Source organism: Salvelinus sp. IW2-2015, linkage group LG14, assembly GCF_002910315.2.
Source record: "Salvelinus sp. IW2-2015 linkage group LG14, ASM291031v2, whole genome shotgun sequence".
NCBI classification, from domain to species: Eukaryota; Metazoa; Chordata; class Actinopteri; order Salmoniformes; family Salmonidae; genus Salvelinus; species Salvelinus sp. IW2-2015.
In genome coordinates this window covers 3,867,034-3,875,539 of record NC_036854.1, presented here as the reverse complement: position 1 = coordinate 3,875,539, position 8,506 = coordinate 3,867,034, and positions in this window count along the sequence as shown.

The window sequence follows — 8,506 nt, the reverse complement described above, 5'->3', positions numbered from 1 at the left end:
AGACACAGAGAGACAGACACAGAGAGACAGACACAGAGAGACAGACACAGAGAGACAGACACAGAGAGACAGACACAGAGAGACAGACACAGAGACAGACACAGAGAGACAGATAGAGAGTAAAGTAAAGTCTCAACCATCATCTCAACTCCGTCTATTCTATCTTGTCCTGAGGCACATTCTACAGTAAGATACATCGGTCAGATGGACTCAGCAAACAGAACATAGTTACCATCTTGTTTCTTACCAGGTCCTGTCCACATCCTCATTCAATCCACCGGTTATTTTTAGGAGACTAGAATCAGACACAGAGTCACAGTAAAACACACACATGCAAAAAAAAAAAAAAAAACATTTCCAATTCACACATCAGTATTAATACATACTTGAACATGTGTGAAAAGGACAAATACAAGCACCCACCAAATTATGATTTTATTATTATTATACAAACAAAAACACATACACACTCACACCAGTGGCGGTCGGTGCCGTTTAAGATGAGTGGGGACAATCATTTTAATGAGCATGGACTTATTTCTATTACAGCATGTCGGATGACTGTCATTCATATTCCATTAACCCAGTTCAATGTAACATCAATAGGTTTAGGCTACTACATGATACTCTAATGTTCCCTATACCCATCATGAGGTTGCTACAACCTAGCTTATGAATGAAAGTTTACAACATAGGTGCACACAGGTCGAGAGAMACATTTGAGATGACAGACAGTGACACATTCAATACCGCCTTGCAAACTCTTGCCTGCATCTAGCTGATATAGGGTGTAATCATTAGTCCAACAGTTGCAAACAAGATTTTCTACTGGAAAAATTCAGGTATGTTTTGTTCCATTTGCTTCCGTTTAAGAAACTTTTTTCAACAGAATTTGGCGGAATGATTACATGAATTTCATAGCAGCCACGTTGTACTACTTCTCGCATCTATGCGCTCTCCTCTCACCTTTTCCCTTCGCTTGTGGACTTCAATGCACAACACATCAGCTGTATGTGACCAGGCGAAAAAACATTTCCGAGCCAAACCGCTACAAACAGCCTACATCGTTGTCACCATATTAGCTACAGTAACGTCATAGTCAACATAGCTAATAGAACTAACCTGTTAGCAAACCCGCTACAATCATACAGTAACGTTACAGTGTGCAGTCAGAAAGCAGTTTAACACTGGCCCCGGTGGCAATACATTTGTAAAACCAAAAACGTACCTTTACTTGGAAGGGTTCCAGTGTTGTGTTGGATAGTCATAGCCAGCTAGCTAACATGGCAACCCTCTCTTTGAGCATGGTGTTTGAGTAGGCTAAACTAGCTAGCTGCATTTGCTAGCTAAGTAAGCGAAGCAGAAAGTAAAAAAATAAAAATAATTCTCTCTCTCTCGCTTCTCCTTCATTTTGGAAGAAATGAATTTGTTCAAAACTGTTCAACTATTGTCTTTTTCTCTATTTGAAGTCAACTACTCACCACATTTTAGGCACTGCAGTGCTAGCTAGCTGTAGTTTATGCTTTCAGTACTAGATTCATTCTCTGATCCTTTGATTGGGTGGACAACATGTCAGTTCATGCTGCAAGAGCTCTGATTGGTTGGAGAACGTCCTCCAGAAGTTGTCATAATTACTGTGTAAGTCTATGGAAAGGGGTGAGAACCATGAGCCTCGTAGGTTTTGTATTGAAGTCAATATACCCAGAGGAGGATGGAAGCTAGCTGTCCTCCGGCTACACCATGGTGCTACCTAACAGAGTGCTGTTGAGGCTACTGTAGACCTTTACTGCAAAATAGCGTGTTTTAATCAATTATTTGGTGACGTGATTATATTTAGTATAGTTTTATCTAAAAAGGATAACTTTTTAAATGTTTTACAATTTTTATTTTGAGGAAATTCACTGAGGATGGTCCTCCCCTTCCTCCTCTGAGGAGCCTCCACTGTCTCACTCACCGCTGTCACCAGCTCCAAACACTGAATGATTCTCTCACCATTCTTTGACCCTGGAAAACATCCAGCAGTTAGTTGAGACGGTTGTGTTGGACGATGGTGTTGGTTGGATGATGGTTAGTCTATGTCCAAAATGGCACCCTATTTCCTTTATAGTGCACTACTTTTGACCAGACCCCATACAGTGCCATTTGAGACGCAGAGTTAGTCTTGGCCACCTGCTGGATGTGGTAGTAGTTAGCCTGGGGAGGTTAGATTATAGCCTGGGGAGGTTAGAGTATAGCCTGGGGAGGTTAGTTTATAGCCTGGGGAGGTTAGATTATAGCCTGGGGAGGTTAGATTATAGCCTGGGGAGGTTAGATTATAGCCTGGGGAAGCTAGATTATAGCATGGGGAGGTTAGATTATAGCCTGGGGAAGTTAGATTATAGCCTGGGGAAGTTAGATTATAGCCTGGGAAAGTTAGATTATAGCCTGGGAAAGTTAGATTATAGCCTGGGGAGGTTAGATTATAGCCTCCGGGGGACAGGTAGTATTCTAGTTTGGGGACTGAGGTTAGATTTTAGCGGAACAGTTTATTGAGGTTAGATAAGCCTGGCCTTGCTTCAAATCCAGAACAAACGATAGACTACAGGGCATAGTACTACATAACGCATGATAATGGACTCTATTCGCACATCAGGTTTTAATGATGCATAGCAGTTAGAATCAGAATTTTTTTTTTAAGAAGGAAATAAAATCACTTTATGGATACAGCAGGGACTGTTGAAACAGACGACACACAGCACACGACCACACACACACACACACACACACACACACACACTACACCACACATCACACCCACACACACACACACACACACCCACACAAAACAACACACACACTTTACACACACAGACATTGTAATATTGTGTGTTATAGTGGTTATATATACATTTTGGTTTGTGATTATGGGTGGTGTGACAATGTTATATGATGTTACTGTTTTATATTTTGTTTTATGTGTAATAAGTGTCTTAATGTTTTGGACCCAGTGAGCAGTAGCTGCTTGCCTGCAGGAACTTAAATGGACCCCAGGAAGAGTAGCTGCTGCCTGGTAGGAACTAATGGTCACCAGGAAGAGTAGGCTGTGCTGCCTTGCGAGAAAACTTAATGTGACCCCAGGAAGGAGTAGCTGCTGCCTTGGCAGGAACTACATGGACCCAGAAGAGTAGCTGCTGCCTTGTAGGAACTAATGGCACACCAGCGAAGAATTGTGTTGCCTTGCAGGAACTAATGGACCCCAGGAAGAGTAGCTGGCTGTCTGGTAGGAACTAATTGGCATCCCAGGAAGATGTTAGCTGCTCCTTGCAGAACTAATGGACCCCAGGAAGAGTAAGCTGGCTGCCTTGTAGGAACTATGGCTCACCAGAAGAGTTAAGCTTGCTGCCTTGGAGGAACTATGGACCCCAGGAGGAGTACTGCTTGTTGGCGCTTGCAGGAACTAATGGACCCCAGGAGAGTAGCTGCTGCCTGGGATGAACGAATGGACACAGGAAGAGTAGCTGCTGCACTTGGCAGGAACTAATGGACCCCAGGAGAGTAGCTGCTGCCTTGGGCAGGAACTTAATGGACCCCAGAAGAGTAGCTGCTTGCCTTTGGTAGGAACTAATGGACACCAGAGAAGAGTAGATCTCTGCCTTGCGGAACTAATGGACCCAGGAAGAGTACTGGCTAGCTTGCTAGGAAACTAACTGAACCAGGAAGAGTAGCTGTGCCTTGCGAGGACTAATGGACCCCGGAAAGAGTAGAGCTGCTGCCTTGGTAGAAACTTAAATGGACACCAGGAAGAGTAGCTGCTGCCTTGGCCAGGAACTAATGACCCAGGAAGAGTAGCTGCTGCCTTGGCAGAACTAGGGATCCCAGGAAGAGTAGCAGCTGCCTTTGCGAGAACTAATGGACTCCCAGGAAGAGTAGCTGCTGTCCTTGGCAGAACTAATGGACCCCAGAAGAGTAGCGCTTGCCTTGGCAGGAACTAATGATCCAAGGAAGAGTAGCTGCTGCCTTGGCAGGAACTAATGGATCCCAGGAAGAGTAGCTGCTGCCTTGGCAGGAACTAATGGACCCCATGAAGAGTAGTTGCAACTAATGGGGATCCCTATTAAAATACGAAAATACAAACACAACAGMAGGAGATGGCATCTAGGATTTTGATACCAGTTGGATTCCATACCACCAAAGTTTTCTGTCACACCCGCGATTAAAACAAACAACCCTTGGGTTGCTGGCCCGCCGCACTTAACACTAACCTACCTAGTGTACAGAACCACTGGAGGGTTCCCAGAGGCGTTTGAGGACCCTAAGTAGGGAGGTCTTCCCAGTGCCTGTGTGTGTAACTGCCGATCTGCCGATAGTAGTGTTGCTTCTGGTAGAAACATGGCCCAGGTAGTAGTGTTGCTTCTGGTAGAAACATGGCCCAGGTAGTAGTGTTGCTTCTGATAGGAACATGGCCCAGGAGGTAGTGTTGCTTCTGATAGGAACATGGCCCAGTAGGTAGTGTTGCTTCTGATAGAAACATGGCCCAGGTGGTAGTGTTGGTGCTGATAGAAACATGGCCCAGGTGGTAGTGTTGCTTCTGATAGGAACATGACCCAGGTAGTAGTGTTGCTTCTGATAGAAACATGGCCCAGGTGGTAGTGTTGCTTCTGATAGGAACATGGCCCAGGTTGTAGTGTTGCTTCTGATAGGAACATGGCCCGGGTAGTACTGTTGCTTCTGATAGGAACATGGTCCATGTGGTACTGTTGCTTCTGATAGAAACATGGCCCGGGTGGTACTGTTGCTTCTGATAGAAACATACCCTGAACATGGTTGCCATATTCTCAGAATATCAGAAATGTGTATATTTACAGTAGCATATCTGTACGTTCTCACATTTGCCATTTAATCAATGATGATGCCAGTCATACCAACAAACAACAACAACAACAACAACAACAACAACAACAACAACACACAGAGTTCCATCTCCAATTCCAAGTTTTAATGTGGAAAAATAGACAAGTTGCAACAGAATCACTTGGGACCAGTGTTTGGGTAATATATTACAGTAATTACTTTTATTAGTAACGGATTAATATAATAAGTTACTGTCTTCAAATATTGTAATAGATTACAGCTACTTTGTGAAGTATCCTGTATATTACCTTTAGAAGAAAATCTTTACCGCCGTGTTTTGTATATATATATATATATTTTAAAGCCTTAGTCTCATGCTAACTGAATTTATGCTGTAGGCTAACTCTTTTCCAATAGGCTATTGTACAGCTGAAAAAAATCAAACAAAGATGGCAGCTGTGTTGTTACCCCACTTAAAACCTTTTCCTTGTTGAATTTTTTTCTTCTCTCCATTATTTAGAATTTCACAGAGGAGAAAGAGAAGAACATTTTAGTCAAATGCAAAGATCTCCTGGTCCAGAAACATTACATCAAACCTGAAATAGCATMTGGAGTKKTTTTTWATTTTTATAACCTTTATTTAACGAGGCAAGTCAGTTAAGAACAAATTCTTATTTACAATGACTGCCTTCTGGGGAACAGTGGGTTAACTGCCTTGTTCAGGGGCAGAACGACAGATTTTTACCTTGTCAGCTCGGGGATTCGATCTTGCAACCTTTCGGTTACAAGTCCAATGCTCCAACCACTAGGCTACCTGCCAGGTTGTGCACAATGGCACCAACCTGGCAGCCAAAATTCCAGCAATGCTTGAAAGAGGATAAATCTATACACGTTATGATAATAAAGATGCATATATAATATTTCCAAGTGTTATAACAACGTTTCCATATTAACAATCGAAATGTCTGATAAATGTAATTCAAAACAGAAATAATGACATTATTAGCAAGACTAGCAAGATTATTAACAGACTCAAATCTCTAGCCACTTTAACCATCTCTAGCCATTGATTTAATAAAAGGTATCACTAGTCACTTTAAATAACGCCACTTTAATAATGTTTACATATTCTACATTACTCATCTCATATGTATATACTCTATTCTATACCATCTACTGCATCTTGCCTATGCCGCTCGGCCATTGCTCATCCATATATTTATATGTACATATTCTCATTCACCCCTTTTAGATTTGTGTGTATTAGGTAGTTGTTGTGAACTTGTTAGAGTTCACAACAACGGTCGGAACTAAAAGCATAAGCATTTCGCTACACTCACATTAACATCTGCTAACCATGTGCATGTGACCAATACAATTTGATTTGATTTACATACTGTATATTGATAAGAATATGAGAGCAAGGTTTCAAACCAAGGCCACCAGCATCAATGGTGAACGCCCCAAACACTGTCAAATCAAATCCAATTTTGTTTGTCACCATRCGCCGAATACAACAGGTGTAGTAGACCTTACAGTGAAATTCTTACTTTACAAGCCCTAAAGTCCATTTGTTTGTCAGGAGAAAAGTGTGAATGTGATCAAATGTGGTTTATATTCAAACTTGGGCTGGCTATGCTACTTATATATTTTCAATCCAAAATAATTAACTGGAATGAATCAATCAACATAATATTGATGACATAGACTGTGAGTGCATGTTTTATTAGGCCTACAGTTGCATAGACCTGCTAGCTCAGTTAGACCCGCTAGCTGCTAGCTCAGTTAGACCCGCTAGCTCAGTTACACCCGCTAGCTCAGTTACACCTGCTAGCTGCTAGCTCAGTTAGACCCGCTAGCTCAGTTAGACCCGCTAGCTCAGTTAGACCCGCTAGCTCAGTTAGACCCGCTAGCTCAGTTAGACATGCTAACTCAGTTAGACCCGCTAGCTCAGCCCTGTGAGTTCTATTGTCCATCAGTTGTTGTCTAAAAAAAAAAAAAAAAGCCCCACCACTCTGGGACCTGTGGCGCCACCAGTCTCTTGACAGTCAGTTATCGTCAGGTATGTGAAGGATCAGGACTTTATTCAGGAATGTTTCTTGGGCTACTTTGACGTGTCAAGTGGGCGAGATGCACAGTCTGGTGTTTGACTTTGTGAATTCTGAGATGTCTGAGTTTAACTTCATGGAGAAACTTGTTTCTCAAACCTAAGATGGTATTGCTGTAATGGAATGTATCTGCTATTTGTATTTACAGCTAAGTCCCCGCTTGTTCCCTGATAAAGTTAAATAAATATATGGTAGTGCCTAGTTAAATAAAAACCACTCCACTGCAGTACCATTGTCAACTTTCTCCTGACATGAACTGAAGCCACGTCTCGTGCTCACTCATCCACTGGCACATTGAATATTTCTGCTCCAACCACTGTGAGTAGACCTGTCAATTTCCTCTCRTTACTGTATGTAGAGTCAAATCACAAACACAAAGACACATCAATGATGTTCCTCCTTACTTGAACTAACTCAATCTTAGCTCTTTACTGTGTAGTGGACGTGCTACCTGTCCCAGWCCTGCTGTTTTCAACTCTCTAGAGACAGCAGGAGCGGTAGAGATACTCTGAATGATCGGCTATGAAAAGCCAACTGACATTTACTCCTGAGGTGCTGACCTGTTGCACCCTCGACAACCACTGTGATTATTATTATTTGACCCTGCTGGTCATCTATGAACATTTGAACATCTTGGCCATGCACTGTTATAATATCCACCCGGCACAGCCAGAAGAGGACTGGCCACCCCTCATAGCCTGGTTCCTCTCTAGGTTTCTTTCTAGGTTCTGGCCTTTCTAGGGAGTTTTTCCTTGCACGTGTGCTTCTAACCTGCATGCATTGCTTGTAAGTTGGGTTTCTGTAAGACTTTGAGATTCGTGATGTAGAGGGTTTATAAATACTTTGATTTTGATTGATTATTGCATTGTTATTATTGTTTTGGTTTACCGGTCATCCTGTCGCATGACCTCAATCGTCTGTCACGAAGTAGCTTGAGAAAAATGTCTAGCATAATACTCATCATATGTTTTGATCATCTTTCATGTGGGAATGGGGATGAGACCTTATTCCTATAATTTGTATTATAATGTTTTAAGAGTTTAGGTTAAAGCTAAATCGTTTTTTTGATGTCAATCAGGGAATACTGTGGATTTCATATTCCCATTTTAAAGTCAGAGCTCATTGTTTACCAGATTGATGTTTCCAGCATTGAAAAACTTTCCATCGAACTATACTAGGCTAGCAGCTTTCATCAACTGGTGTAAAGATAGGCTTGATTATGCTGGGCTAGCTTTTACTAGTTGGCTGCTCTGTTGCTCAGTAAGCGAGTTGTCCATGGTTTCAAACTCTGAGATTAGCTGAAAGTGTTAGCATTGTCAGAAATGCTACGAAAAGGTAGAATCGTTTGGTTTATATTAGGAGAATGTGCCCCGTGAGAGGCGACAATTGTGAATTTATGAAAATGATGGTTTGTGGGTTAGGAATAAGATATGTGTGTATCTTCCGGGCAGAAAGATGGCGTCGTTGGTTTTGGAAATATGCAGTTTTGTTTTTTTACGTGTTATTTCTTACATGGTACGCAGGTAATTTAGGTTTATTTCATACTGGGGAGGAATCTACTGATATAG